Source organism: Balaenoptera borealis (assembly GCF_965194805.1).
Source record: "Balaenoptera borealis genome assembly, chromosome: 11".
Taxonomy (NCBI): Eukaryota; Metazoa; Chordata; class Mammalia; order Artiodactyla; family Balaenopteridae; genus Balaenoptera; species Balaenoptera borealis.
In genome coordinates, this window is record NC_138868.1 from 36,923,881 (window position 1) to 36,940,267 (window position 16,387).

General features: G+C 42.4%; 1 protein-coding gene across 1 annotated transcript in view; it reads right to left on the reverse strand.

Annotated features, from left to right (window-relative positions):
- Window positions 1-14,328: 14,328 nt before the first annotated feature.
- Window positions 14,329-16,387, reverse strand: part of PRMT3 (protein arginine methyltransferase 3) — a 179,166-nt gene continuing 177,107 nt past the window's right edge. The window contains exon 21 of the mRNA XM_082342441.1: window positions 14,329-14,577. The gene's annotated coding sequence lies outside the window, so the exon portion shown is untranslated. The remainder of the gene's footprint in view (window positions 14,578-16,387) is intronic.

The window sequence follows — 16,387 nt, forward strand, 5'->3', positions numbered from 1 at the left end:
ACACGAGGAGGGGGAAGTGTAAGCTGGGACGAAGTGAGAGAGTGGCATGGACATATATACACTACCAAATGTAAAATAGATAGCTAGTGGAAAGCAGCCGCATAGCACAGGGAGATCAGCTCGGTGCTTTGTGACCACCTAGAGGGGTGGGATAGGGAGGGTGGGAGGGAGACACAAGAGGGAGAAGATATGGGGATATATATATATGTATAGCTGATTCACTTTGTTATACAGCAGAAACTAACACACCATTGAAAGGCAATTATACTCCAATAAAGATGTTTTAAAAGTGGTTTCAACTGTCATATGTATAAATTTATGTTAAAAAGTGTATAAACAATTTTTAAAAGAAAAAAAATTCAGTACTAGAACCTACTGCTTTAATTAATGAGGATAGTCACCAAACAAGCTACTTTCATTAGGAAGTATTAAGCCTACATCTATTTGACTGTCTTTCTCTGAGGAGTAGAACTCAGAAAAATGAATTCAGTTAATTAAGGATCCGAGCTACCGATATTTGACTAATCCTCCTTCCTAAAGTCCTGCTGTTTCTGCCTCCTAGCTCTGCTGAGCTGGAACCAGGGCCTAATGAAAACCTTTAGAGAACATAGTTTTGGAAAATATGATGATGTTCTGCTCCCCCCACCCCCATCCTTGCAATGTCCATTAAACTATAAAATAATTTAAACTAAAACAACACTAAACTGAAATTTTTTCTGATTTCTACTTTTTCCATAATGACAACATTGATACTTGTCTGATCAACAACATATTCACTTCTTTCCCTTGCTCCCCGCCCCCCTTTTTTTAATCATTCTTTTGGTAGCCCTGCTTTAACGGTTGCATATGTTTGGTAAAACGACCTAGTAATCACTTTCCAAGTTTAAGTCTTCTGTGTTTATTCTTCTGCTCAAAGTTCCCAAACCCAAAGTTGGGGAAACCATCCTTGAAAGAGAGATCAGGTCCCAAATATATTCATTATTAGAAATAGAAGATTTCTAATACATGGGGTACAAGAGAATTGACATTTTATTAAATGTTAGTAAAGAAGAGTCTTTTTTTTTTTCTTGAATGTCCCTGTTTCCCTTGGCCTTCTGTTGCTGTCCTAGTTAGTGGAGGAAAAAATTTGAGTTCAATATCATGCAAACCTAGCAAGAATTCCCACAAGTAGAGCAGAATAGATGTTGGGAAGCTTTACTGTATAGGCAGTTGATGGAGTTAACTCAAGGCTCTTGAGTCAAATCTGAGCAAGGTACAGAAAGACACAATGGTGAGGACAGTGGTCCAGAAAGTGGCACACTGAAAATTCAAGATCTTTTACGTGAGTGGGAGTTGCCAGGCAGCATAGATAGGTTTCTGGGCCTTATGATTTTGTCATTCGGTGGTGCTCTTGTAAATTGGGCTTAGGGGGCTATGGACATTGGCACCAAATGCTAGTAATCTACAGCATTCAATACAGCATGAGATCATATCAAACAATGGCCTGGAAGAGTCCAGCTCAGTCTACTATCTTTGATAGACAACCCAGAGTTCATTGATCATGATGGTAGTTGCCCCCAGGATGTCACCATTAGAGCCATGAGAGCTTAGAAATGACCCATGATATGTTTAAAAATAATCTCTCAGGGTCTGCATTCCATTGCAGAGTGTTTCTATGTTCTATCTAAACATATTCCTAGGTGGGGGTAACATGATATGGTGAAAATAGGGCTTTAGAATTAGACGACTCAGGGGTTTGAATCCAAGTTCAGTTACTGGCTGCGTGTTCTTGGGCAGTTACTTCTCTGAGCCTCGCTTTCTTTTTCAGTAAAATGGGGCTTCTGTGGTAATTAAATGAGATTAAGCATTTGAAAGCGTCTAGTACAGTGCTTGGCACAGAGTAAGAGCTCTTCCTACCGTGGGACAGTGGGTTTTAGTGGGTTTGATTAACACTATTCCGCTAGCAATGTAACAGAATGACTCCTTCCTCGAGAGCTTAATATTACTGGATTTGTTGGCCAAATTTCATTCTCCCCATCTTTCTTGATGGGTCATGAGCTTTTTCTGGTGTCCTTTTCTGTTTTCTGAGCTTTTTCTGGTATCCTATTTTGTTTGCTTTGCTTTTTGTTTTCTGTCTTTCTTAAAAATGCCAGGCACAGTCATGACTCTGCCTTTGCATCTGCAGTATACTTTGCCTGAAATTCTCCTCTCTACAGAGTGAATTCCTAACTACACCTTTAGACTCATTGCCCAAATATCTCCTCTCAGAGGCTTCTTCTGAACAGAGTTAATATCTCCACGCTCCGTGCTTCTCTAGCACTAGTGTATTATAATTATTTCCAAGTGTGCCTTTTCTTCTATAGAAGCCACTAGCCACATGTGGCTACATACGATTAAATTAATTAAAATTAAATGTAAGATTCCATACCTCAGTCATACTAACTACCCAATAGCTACTTGCACTGAACATTTACATCATTCCAGAGCATTCTATCGGACAGTGCTGTTCTAAATTGTGAAGCCTTCAAAGGCAGAAGAGCTTGATTTTTTTAAAGCCTCTGTATTTCTACTTGTACTGACATACAGTAGGCCCTTAGTATTTTTGAATGAGTGACTTAAAAGTCATAGAATAACCTCTTGGTTTCTTATGTCACCTTACTGCATTCTCTAAATCATATTACTCTGCCTTTTTATTCTTTTTCATTTTGTTTTTCTCATTATGAAGATAATACATACTCATGACAGGAAATTTGGAAAAGCCCAAAGAAGAACATAAAATTATATATTCCCAACATCCCAAAATATATCCTATTAATATTTTGGTGTAAGACCTTCTAGACTTTCATGTGTATAAAGGTATGGTCTTTGTTTTTATAAAATTGAGATCATGCTGTTCATAGTCTTTTTTTTTCAATTTATTTTTGGCTGCATTGGGTCTTCGTTGCTGCCCACGGGCTTTCTCTAGTTGTGGAGAGCGGGGTCTACTCTTCGTTGTGGTGTGCAGGCTTCTCACTGTGGTGGCTTCTCTTGTGGAGCACAGGCTCTAGGCGCGCAGGCTTTAGTAGCTATGGCACGCAGGCTCAGTAGTTGTGGCGCACGGGCTTAGTTGCTCCGCGGCATGTGGGATCTTCCCGGACCAGGGCTTGAACCCATTTCCCCTGCATTGGTAGGCAGATTCTAAACCACTGTGCCACCAGGGAAGTCCCCATAGTCTTTTGTAATCTGCCTTTTTTCACTTATATTGTTGATATAGCTCTGCCCCACTGCCATGAAATCTATATTATTGTTTTTAATTGTTGCACAGATTTTCATGATATGAATACACCACAATTTAACTAATAATTATGGTACATTTGAATTGTTTCCAATATTTATTATAAATACTACTGCATTACATATCTATCTATATATATCTTTGCTCACATCTCTAATTTGGATTCTTAGTGCAGATTCCTAAACATGGAATTATAGTTTAAAGGAATTGCACATTTTTGAGAATTAGAGCCATCTTATTTGCGCCAGTTTTGTTTTGTTGATGTTTGCCTCAAGACATAGACATGGAGCTGTGTATGAAGATGTAACCAAGCTCTGAGTACAGGGTGACAGTGTTCTGTGGTTTATTTCCATTCCTCTTCCCAGTGATACCCAGCAATCTGTGAATACCTCTGGTTATAGAAAAGCCATGGGAACATAAAGCCATAGTATGTTTCTATAAAGACTAAACCAGCTTTCTCTTTAGCATAAAGGAATTTTTAAATGGAAAGAATATTACTTGGCAAATACAAATATTTGTAATTGTCAATATACACAATATTCAAATTTTATAACTATTAGGACCAAACAAATAAGCCCATCTGTTTATACAGCACTTAACTAAATAGTTGTGAGAAATAATACAAACATTGTTAAAATGTGCAGGATTTGTGAATGCTTCCTCTGCAGTGGAAATGCGTGATTCAGGGCTCTCTCTGGTTTCTGCAGATTACATGGATGCTGATATGTTTTTCCAAGTCATTAACTTGGGCACAGCTTTGGGGCCAAATGAGAAGCCACATCCAAATCATTCTAAGAGTCGGGGTGATTGGTAGAGCTGACAAAGGAAACACCCTCTGTCACTCAGCACCGTGGGAGCATTTGGGGAGTGTGATTGCCTGTGGAGATTCATGGTTCAATGAATCCATTGTTTCAGGAAGGCCTGGTTTCACTGATACTAAGAGAGGACGGTGAACTGTGCACCCACATGCGCTATTTATGTGACAATGTCAATGACATTTCCAGTGGTTTTTTTTCCCCTTTAGAATGTCATTCTGCCTTTTTTTTCCCCCCTGCACCGTACAGTTTGCAGGATCTCAGTTCCCCAACCAGGGATTGAACCCCGGGCCACAGCAGTGAAAGAGCGGAATCCTAACCACTGGACCACCAGGGAGCTGCCCTATTCTGCCATATTTTTTGCATTAAAAAGTTTCTGTATATTACATTAGAGAAAAATATAAGCAAAAAAAAGAAAATAAACATCATCCTACCAGGACCCTTTTGCTTGCAAGGGACAGAACCCTATTCAAAACTAGCTGAAGCTCAAGGTAACAAGTAATGGCTAGATCAAGGTCAGAGGGGAGCTGACCTCAAGGTGGGCTGGATCCCAGGATGCCCACAGCATGAGGACCCTCTCTCTGAGTCTTGGACTCTGTTGGTCCATCTGTCTCATGTTTTCAGACTCTCATGTTGTAGAAGTCATGCCACCAGAATTCTGGGTTTAATGCTCATGGATTATCATCCAAGGGGAAAGAGAGAGCTACATCTCTACCTGAGTTTGGGAAGTTTTGGGAAAGGGCCAGACCCTGAGACAAGGCCTTTGATGCAGGTAGAGTATTTGGGAAAGGGTACCAGGGAGAACAGGTGAGGGAGCAAGGAAAGCTCAACAGATGGGAGAAGAGTCAACATAGTGTTAGTGAGTGAGATACCACTGTGGGCAACTGGAGTTCAGGCCTGCTGGGTCCCTCAGAGTCACCACGTGGAACACAAGTCAGAATTCTCCCACCAGGGGAAGGGGAAGCCAGGAGGTGATTTGTCCACAGATTCCCATCCCTAACTGGCTGAGGATGGTTCCTGAGGGTGTTAATCCCCAGTTCTTGTGAGCACTCTGCACTTGGGCTGGGCAAGTTTCTATAGCACTGGGAAAAACTCTCAGATAGAGAAACAGAGAGACATGGATGTCTGAGGTGGGAAGCTGTCAGTACCCCGGAAATTCTCCAGCACTACTGCCGGCAGACTCAGAGATGGGACAAAGCAGTGTGGATGGGGCATCAAAACGGCACTTTAGCTTGTTCCCCACTGAGACCAATCACACAGGACACTGATTGGTCCAGGCTTGTGTCCATTTCTTAGGCACAGTGGGGCAGCGTGCTGTGAGTGGAAGTTCCATCCAAAGCACGTGGAGGGGGAAGAAATTTCCCAAAGCAAAGGGGGAGGTAGTCAATTACAGATATCAGAATATGTGCAGGAGAGATGATGGACATCATCATCATCATAATTATAAAAGATATTCACTTCCAAACTTTAATTCTGTTATAGAGTTATAACCACTGAATGTTTTGGTAAATATCTTTCCAGATTATATCTATTTTTTAAAATTTATTTATTTTATTTATTTAGTTTTGGCTGCATTGGGTCTTCATTTCTGCGCGCGGGCTTTCTCTAGTTGTGGCGAACAGGGGCTACTCTTTGTTGCAGTGCGCAGGTTTCTCATTGCGGTGGCTTCTCCTGTTGTGGAGCACGGGCTCTAGGCATGCAGGCTCAGTAGCTGTGGTGCGTGGGCTCAGTAGTTGTGGCACGTGGGCTCAGTAGTTGTGGCTCACGGGCTCTAGCGCGCATGCTCAGTAGTTGTGGCTCACGGACTTAGTTGCTCTGCAGCATGTGAGATCTTCCCAGACCAGGGCTCGAACCCGTGTCTCCTGCATTGGCAGGCGGATTCTTAGCCACTGTGCCACGAGGAAAACCCCAGATTATATCTATTTATACATTTTTCCTTCCAAACTGGAAACATGCCATCTATGTATACTTTCACTTTTTTCTTAATAATATGTAATCACTTCAATATATAGTGAACACTTTATATGAATATATTGTAGAAATATATCAAATATATCAGTCAATATATTTAAAATTTTTTGTACTAAATGATTTGATTAAAAGTGGACTGGGGGGACTTCTCTGGTGGTGTAGTGGTTAAGACTCCGAGCTCCCAATGCAGGGGGCCCAGGTTCAATCCCTGGTTGGGGAACGAGATCCCACATGCATGCCACAACTAAGAGTTCGCATGCCGCAACTAAGGAGACCACCGGCCGCAACTAAGGAGCACACGTGCCCCAACTAAGGAGCTGGTGAGTCGCAACTAAGGAGCTCGCAAGCCGCAACTAAGGAGCCTGCCAGCAGCAACTAAGATGCACACATGCCACAACTAAGGAGCAGGCGAGCCGCAACTAAGGAGCCCGCCTGTCACAACTAAGACCCGGCACAACCAAATTAAAAAAAAAAAAAAGTGCACTGGGAAGATGAATATACGAAATCCCCAGTAGCCTCTCTGCCCAGAGGAAAAAGTGTTAGTGGTAGAATTGCGGGCATCAGAGGAAGCAATGTTAAAAAGAGCACCAATTTTGGAGTCATAGGGCTTGGGGTTTGAATTCTAATTCTTATTACTAGGTATTTGACCTTGGTCAATGTATTTAATCTTACAAAACCTCATATCTTAACTTACACGTAGTAAATGCTAAACAAAATAGCAGCTCTTACTCTTATCATCTGTAAAATAAGGACCATCACACCTTACTGACAGCATTGTTATAAGACTTGAATTAGGTCATGCAGGTAATATGCCCAGGAGAGAGCCAGAGACATAGTAGGTGCTTAATTAATGATAACGTGTTGCTGTGATCCCTTAACCTTATTTTAAGGCAGACTTTCCTGCCAGGCAAAGATTTGGGGCCTTATGTCAAAAGAACCTCCCAAACTCAACCATCTTTACTTGGCCACCAACCCCCCTGAAATTCCACCAATTCTAAGTCCATTTAGTATCATAACCAATTTTTTTTTTAATTTAACATGCTCCTAGAACAACTAATTACACATTTACATCCTGGTGTAAACTTTATTATATGGCTTTCCTCCTTACACCTAGTTGACACATGAAGTGTCCTTAAAGGAAAACCCTAGTTAGCAAAGATAGGAGTGGATAGACAGTGTTGTACCATAAGCTATCGTACTGGAGGCCCCCAACAGTAGACAAATTTATGTTGCCAGAAGAGAACATCATGATTCTGGACGTGGGAGCTCTCAGAAGAGAGGTATCAGGAGGTGCAAAGATGTCTGAGAAAGGTAAACTTTCTCTCTTGTTTTTCAACTACTTTCAATCATCACTCCCCTAGAATCACTAATAAGAATGAATGAATTTGTTCCAATTGAATTGAGTTCCAATTTCCCATCTTTTTCCCTGGCTGTAGATGGAAATGCTCTAAATTAGGTATCAGATGCCTTGGGTCTAGAACCAGTGAATTGTGCAGCCTTGGATAAATTACTAGCTTCTCTGAGACTCACTTTCTGCAGTTGTAAGGAGATAATAAAACTTGTTGTGCCTAACTCTCAAAGCTGAGGTGAAGATCAAATAAGGTAATGGAATGGAGAGAGCTAGGTGGTTGTAAAATACCATGCAATCACGGGAACTTGAACCTCTATATTCCAATATTCATGGGCCTGATACCCACACATCTGGGCTGAATCATACAGGGGTGTGTGTGTGTGTGTGTGTTGCAGGAGAAGGGTGTTTCTTAAAGAGGAGCATAATCAAGGTCATTTACTTAAGGAAGGGACAGTCCCAGAATGAGAAAAAGATGCCACGATCCAGAAAAGGCAATCTGCTAGCTGTAGTCCCCACTCTTAGTTCTCTTCTTTTCCCATAATAATTAAGTTTAGCTGGGCACATGGCAACCCAGTTAAAGATGATGCATCCAAGCCTTTCTTACAGCTCGATGAGCCCTTGTCACTAACTTCTGGCCAAATAGGACATAAGCTAATGATGTGTGACCTCAGGGTCTTCTCTTAAAATCTTGAGCATATGCTCTCCCTCCCTGATAGTTAAGAGATGAAGAGCCACCACTTTGTACCTACAAGAAAGAGCCACATGTTAAGAATGGCAAGGCAGCCTATCAACCTAGCACCTCTTATCTCTCTGCTATGACATTAAGACAAATAAGTTCTTATCTGGTTTAAGCTGATGACATTTGGGGCTGTTTGTTACAGCAGCTCAGACTTTACCCTAACTAACACACTGGACATTCCATACAACATCAACCTGAGCCTGCCCCAGGTGGGAGCAAGAGTCTTTTGTCAAATTGAGGCAGTGACCATGCAACCGACTAAAGGATTCCTTGCCTCCCTGACTTACTGGAAGACCAATGAGCCATTTTCTTGAAAGCCATATCTGTCAGTCCGGCCTGCCAAAGTCACATACACGAGGCAAGCATGGTCTGTCTCAGATTGAAAGCAGAGCGTGAGTCACCACCACTACTCCTTTATTCTGTGCTGCTGTTGACCTAGGCTTCCAGAGGCAGAGCAGCATATTTGTTCATTAGTTGTACCCCACCCATAATGATAATGGGTCTTTGAATGTTTGCTAGGATCCAGACTCTGAGTTTGGTACTTTATATCCACAGCCTTAGGGTACATGGTATTTTTTAGACCAAGAAACAGTCTCAGAGAGGTTGAGTGAGTTCCCTGAAGCAACACAGCCTAGGTGATGTCCAGGCAGATTGGACTCATTCTACAGCCTGTGCTTCCTCCACTCCATGCACTGCCTTCAAATAAGCTGCCTACTTCAAAACATGGTTTAATGTTGCTTAGCAAAGCTGGCATCTGCCTATTGAGATGAGAATCCAAGGGCCTGGAAGCCTTTCCCCACCACCATTGACTACCTGCTGCCCACTCTCTGGGCTTTCATCCTTTCAGAGGGTTTTAATCTTTGTGAGCATGTGTGCCTGTGCAAGCATGAATGTGTGTACTGGATGCTTTGAGATCTGATGAAAGCTCTGGAAACACCCACATCGTTATGCCCCCCACCCCACCAAATATGTTGGACTCCTAAGCCTCAGTACCTCAGAATGTGGTCTTACTTGGAGACAGAGTCTTTAACAGAGACGATCAAGTTAAAATGAGGGTGGCCCTAGTCCAATATGACCTGTGTCCTTATAAAAAGGAGAAATTGGGGACTTCCCTGGTGGTCCAGGGGTAAAGAATCCACTTTGCAATGCAGGGGGCACAGGTTTGATCCCTGGTCAGGAAACTAAGATCCCACATGCCGTGGGGCAACTAAGCCCGCGTGCCACAACTACTGAGCTCACGCGCCTCAACTAGAGCCCGCGTGCCTCAAACTACAGAGCCCTTGCGCTCTGGAACCCACCTGTCACAACTACAGAGCCCACGCACCCTGGAGCCCGCGTGCCACAACTAGAGAAGAGAAAACTCCCACACTACAACTAGAGAGAAGCCCGCTCACCTCAACGAAAGAGCCCGCGCGCCGCAACTAAGACCCCACACAGCCAAAAATAAAATAAAATAAATAAATAATAAATGAATCTCTTTTTTTAAAAAAAAGGAGAATTGGACACGTAGACAGACACACATAGAGGGACAATGCTGTGAGAGACATAGAGAAGACAGCCATCCACAGGCCAGAGGGAGGCTTAGAACAGATTCTTCCACCCAGCCTGCGATACTGTTACTGCTGTCCTGGGAAACGAATAAACAACTAACTAGATGCACATACACACCAAATTTCACACACAAATTCTGGGAATTTATAATTCACCCCAGAACATCCACAGACCCCTACTGAAGGACCCTTGCAAAGTTCTATTTCCTGAAAGCCTTCCAATGCCCATAATAATGATAATACTAACAAAAACAAACAAACAAAAGGCATTTAGGTCCCACCTGGATAATCCAGGATAATCTCACCATCTCAGAATTCCTAATCACATCGGCAAAGCTCTCTCTTTCTCTTTCTCTCGCATCCTATGATAACATTCATAGGTTCCAGGCACGGGGACAGGGATATCTTTTGTAGGGGAGCATTATTCAGCCTATTGTTACCTGTCCTCTGGGCCCCAAAGATTCATTTCTCTCCCACAGGCAAAATACATTCACCCCATCCCTACATCCTCCCAAATTTCAACCCATTAAAGCATCAACCTGTCCAAAAATCTCATCTAAATATCATCAGCTCAAAAGTCCCAAATCTCATCACTTAAATCATCTAAAACAAGTAGGGGTGAGACTCTGTAGGATAATATCCTAGGCCAAAATTCCCCTCTACCTGTGAACCTATCAAATTAGAAAACCAGTTATCTGCTTCCAGAATACAATGGTGAGATGGGCAGTTACAGACATTCCCATTCCAAAGGGAGAAAATGTAAAGAAGAAAGAGGTCACCCTTGCAAAATTTCAAAACCCAACGGGCAAATTCCATTAGGTTTCAAGGCCTGTGGATGATTCTCTGGATTGGAGGACTTGAGGCAGATGCTATCATTATATTCACTTTACAGATAAGAAAAAGGAGGTGAAGAACCTACAGAAGATCATACAGCTAGTGAGAGGCAGATGAGGGTGATTTTTCCCGGCAGTCTGACTGCACCGTCTACCTCCACAGAGGTTCTCTGCATTTACAGGGGCTCCTGGAAAGGTATGGGGGATTTGGTTGTTTTTGCAAATTAAAAATACCTGCCTAATTAAGTAGTCTTAAAAAATACTTCTGGAGCAAGCAAAGCATATGTGCCAGCTGTACTTTTTACCCCCTGCCTACACTCTTTGGTTATCCTTTTGATCAAAACCAGGCTTCTCAAATCACAAGAACTTGAATGGGAGACCCCTGACAAAATGGAGGTAGTTTTGCGGTGGGTCCAGAAAACCTTCCCATACTGGTCATGCATGCTATGTAAATTCCCAGGCTGGTTGAGATTGTAGGCTTTGGAGTCAGACCTAGTTTGAGGTCTTAGCCTCTCTATGTATTAGCTCCATGACCTCAGGTAAGTTATTTTTAACCTCTCTTAACTTTAGTTTCCTTTTTTGAAAATGAGGTAATAATGGAACCCACCTCTGGGTTTGCTGGGAGTGAATGAAGTATGATATATAAAGTACTTAGCACAATCCTTAATCAAGGTGAGCTGCTGTTAATATCATTATTGTCATTGTTGTTGTTATTTCTCTGTTATGGAGTGATCTCTGGAGCTGACATCCTCCCACAAAGGTAGTTCAAAGTCTTTGATCCAGAGGCTACAAATACTTTTAAATACATTAAAAAAAAATCCCTTGTGTGGCTTTAGCATTGTGTTATCCAAAGTATCAAATTCCTGTGTCCTTTTCCCATTCTTCCTGAAAAATAATATGTGGGAATAGTAAATAAATTCAATTTTCATCCTTTTAGATCTCACTAAAATGCCTTCTTTTCCCCCTTTCTCTTCTCTTTCCCTTGGTTCTATGTGTGATGAGGAAAAAATCCTTTAGTGAAGAAAAAGCAGATTTGTAAACCAGTTTTCCAATTACTGAGCTGCAAAGAAAGAAGCCATAATGGCTCAAGGTGAATGCAAAAGAAAGAGATAAAGTAAATTATCATGAAGAGCAATAATAGAAGCTCTCTGAAGATCCAGCAATTATTTTCCCTGTCTTACTTGTCAGCAGACATGAGGGAATAAAACTGCACACTCACCAGAAAATACTTGTATGCAATCATTCTTGTGCTAGGTTTCCCTTCCCTACTTTTACACAAATACACAAACACACTTGCACATGTAGCGCGCACACACGCTACAAAGAATAGCTTTGTCATGAGGTTCCAGCCCAAGTGAAGAATAAGGATGAGCCGAAAGTCCAGAGAGTGGAAGTTGCCCTGCTAACAGTGTGGGTGACAAGAGAAAAAGCATTGTAATTCAAACTGAAACAAGAAAGATACTGGGGAAATGATTATCTGGAATCAGGGTGCTTTGATTCATTGTTATCACCTACATTCTACCTTTGATTACAGACTTCATCTTTAGAAGGCCAGATTTGGACAAGGACAAGGCAAAATGCTACAGCCCAACACTGACTCTTGAATATCTCTTGGCTGATCTAGTGATTTTTTTTCTTGATTGCGTGAAGCTGGATAGCCAGGGGCTTTATGAGCACATGGGTATTTGTCCTTTGAGCCAACTATGGGAATTTTTCCTGCAGTAGCCTTCTAGAACTCACTAAGTTGCTGATTTGTAACTCCTTCCCTGGCTTCATGTGAAAAAAGCCATCCCAGCTGGGTTAATGTTTGACTTGGATTACTTTTCATATACTGTTCACATTGCGTGATATATGTTTATCTATTCAGTAAATATTTACTGGGCAGTATCTCTAGGCCAGGTATCCCTGGGAATGCAATAAACTTGACAGATGCACCTCTGCATTCATTAACCTTATTCATACAATGAATGAAATTCATTCATTAATCTATCAGGGAAGAGGACTATTAGGCTATTGCAACAGAGAATGATGAAGCTTGTATTAATAACAGCAAACATTAATTGAATGATTATCAGGAGCCAGCTACAAAGTACATTACATACATTAACTCAATAAGCCCTTACGACAATTAGATGAGGTTAGTAATAGTCTCACCCCCATTTAACAGATAGGAAACTGAGGCACAGAGAGGGTAAATAACTTGTCCAAGGTTACCAACTAGCAGGTAATAGAGCTAGGCTATGAACCTAGACAGTCTGGCTTCAGAGCTGGTGCTTTTTGCCATTATGTTAATACTTAAAGAAGCTCTAGGTGCATAGGGTTAGGGGACAGAGTTTTTAAATCTGGTCCAGGTAGTGACTTTGCTGAGTCCTGTAGGGTGAGCAGGATTTAGTTTGGGAAGGTAGATAATATCCACCATAAATGCTTTCAGCTTCAAGAAATGCCCAGTGGGCTTCCCTGGTGGCGCAGTGGTTGAGAATCTGCCTGCCAATGCAGGGGACACGGGTTCGAGCCCTGGTCTGTGAAGATCCCACATGCCACGGATCAGCTGGGCCCGTGAGCCACAATTACTGAGTCTGCGCGTCTGGAGCCTGTGCTCCGCAACAAGAGAGGCCGTGATAGTGAGAGGCCCGCGCACCGCGATGAAGAGTGGCCCCGGCTTGCCGTAACTAGAGAAAGCCCTCGCACAGAAACGAAGACCCAACACAGCCATAAGTAAATAAATAAAAATATAAATAAATAAATAAATAAATAAGTCCTTCCTTTAAAAAAAAAAAAAGAAAGAAAGAAATGCCCAGCGAACAGTGGCATAAACAAAGAGGGAGTTATTTCTTGACATAACAGAATGTCTGGTGGCAAGTGGTTTCTAGCATTGGTGCAGAGGCTCTATGAAGTCTGGGTTCCAGTCAGCATCCCTTTCCTTCCTCCTACTGGTCTACAGGAGGTCCAAGTTCTAGGGAAGAAAGCTAGGGGACCATGGGGTTGAGAGTTTTGACTGGCATACCTGCCTCTTATCAGGAAGGGAAAAACTTTCCATATGTTCCATAGTGACTTCCTCTTACAAATAACTAGCCAGAACTAGGGTATATGTCTACCTCTAGACTAGGGCTAAGGCTCACCTTCCCTGAGACCAAGGGATTTCTAGGATTCTGTAGGCAAAAATAAAAGAGTGAGTTTTGAGTAGGCAACCAACAGAGCCTGCAAGAGGGAATCCAATGTGCAAAAACTTGGCAGAAAAGCAGAGCATGACAAAAATGAGGGGGCGGGGGAAGAGGCTCAGTAAGGCTGGAGACAAGCTTGACAGTTGGCAAGAGGTGAATCTGGAAAGGCAAGAGTCCAGAGCATGAAGGGCCATGTATGCCATCCTAAGGAGTTTACACTTTGTCCTGTAGACAAAGGGGAATCAATAAAGGATTTTAGACAGGGCCATGAGCTGAGATGACTTGTTTAGCGAGATCATTCTGGCAGCTCAGTGAAGACTATTTGAAGGAAACAAGAAAGAAGAGAGGCAGGGACACTAGTTCAGAAGATGCTGCAATGGTCCAGGTGAGAGATGGTGTCCTGAGCTCTTGCAGAGGCATGGCAATGGAGAGAGGTGGACCGCCATATTTAGGAGGTAGAATCAAAGATGATGATTGGATTTGGGAGTGAGAGCCCAAGCAGCACGATGAGTACTACTGATGAATATTGCCTGCATGTCCACTAGTGAAAACAGCAATCATGAAAAGACAAGATTGCTGAAACCACGCCTTGGGATTCAAGTCCACGATCGTGAGTTGACATTCACTACAGAAGGAAATCCACAAAGTCCGTTCATTTTTGTAAATGTGAATTTTATTTCCATCTGTTATACATATACATAGGTCACACCGAATATTTCTACAAGGCTTACAAGAAGAAGCTGCAAGCCTTTGCTCCAACTCACCCCATTGCCCTCCAAGGAACATATTAGCTTCCCTAATGATATCACTTTTTCTTCTTGAATTCATCCATCTGTGAGCCTTCAATCATCCTGGTCCAGTGTGGGCTGGTTATTCTCCAAGTCCATGGATCAGTTAGCTGTTTCTGCATAATAAATCACCCAAACATTTAGTGGTTAAAAACAACAATCATTTATTTAGCTCACAATTCTGCAGGTTGGCATTTGGGGTTGAATTCAGCTGGATGGTTCTCCTGGTCATGGCAGGACTTCCTCAGGCATCTGCAGTTAACTGCATCTCTGCCTGGGGAGGGGATGGGTAGCTGGCTACTGGGTGGCGTGCCTCATGGTCTCTTATCCTCCAGCAGGTTAGACGAGACTTCATGATGGGAATAAGGATCCAAGAGAGAGAAAGGAAATATGCAAGGCTTCTTGAGGCTAGGATTGGAGCTGGCTCACCATGACTCCCATCATATTTTATTGGCCAAACAAGTCACAAGGCCAGAATCAAGGAGAACAGAAATAGACTCCACGTCTTGATGGAAGAATCTGAAAAGTCACTTTGCAAAGAACATGGATACAGGAAGGTCGTGAACTGGGGCTATCAATTCAAGCAACCCACCAGTCTGAGGCATAGCTATTGCCCTGGGATCTGCTCTCACTATCATCCTTGGAGTTTTTGCTTTTTATCCTGTGTTGGATCCCCTATATATCAGTCAGGCTTTAGAAACCATGCCAGTTATTTTAACTGCATGTGTTGGGGGTGAAGGAGGTGGCATAGCTGGTGCTGGTATCTCTAAAGGGCCTCAGTAAAGTTGCTTCTACAAGTGTTGAGAAAACTGCAGACTGAACTCAACTGTTGCTACAGGAAGGAACTGTTTCTGTGGGGTGAAGGGTTGCCAGTGTGCTGCTCTCAGGAACTACAAGTAGACAGGAATCCAACAGGAAGAAGCAAATCCCTTCTTCCTTCTCCAGACCTCCAGTCTCCCTCTAGTAATCTCTCCCCATTAGCGAGCTTAACAGGGGGTCAGCTGGCCAAGGTGAAAGGGATTTTTAGAGTCTTGGCCTCAGCATCACACAGCAGAGTATAGAAGTATAGGTTTGCAGCTAACGGGCAATTAGCTAATAACTGGCACACCTTTTCTCTGATTTCTATGTCTTCCTCATTTCTCCCAAAGGAAGAATGCATGTAAGGTACATTTCTTCAGATCTTTAATGTCTAAAATATCCTTAGCCTACCATCACAATTATAGTTTGGCTGAGTATGGCACTCTGGTATGAAATTCATTTCCACTCATCATTTTTTCTTTTTTACCCTCTTAACATTTATTGAAGTGCATAACACAGCATTGTTAACTATAGTCATGATGTTGTACAGCAGATGTCTAGAACTTACGCATCTTGTATAACAAAAACTTTATGTAACAGGTTTTTTTTAATGTCTTTATTGGAGTATGATTGCTTTACAATTTTGTGTTAGTTTCTGCTGTATAACAAAGTGAATCAGCTATATGTATACATACATCCCCATATCCCCTCCCTCTTGCGTCTCCCTCCCACCGTCCCTATCCCACCCCTCTAGGTGGTCACAAAGCACCAAGCTGACCTCCATGTGCTATGCAGCTGCTTCCCACTAGCTACCTATTTTACATTTGGTAGTATATATATGTCAATGCTACTCTCTCACTTCGTCCCAGCTTACCCTTCCCCCCACCCCGTGTCCTCGAGTCCATTCTCTACGTCTGCGTCTTTATTCCTGTCCTGCCCCAAGGTTCATCAGAACCATTTTTTTTTTAGACTCCATATATATGTGTTAGCATACAGTATTTGTTTTTCTCTTTCTGACTTACTTCACTCTGTATGACAGACTCTAGGTCCATCCACCTCCTACACATAACTCAATTTCGTTTCTTTTTATGGCTGAGTAGTATTCCATTGTATATATGTGTCACATCT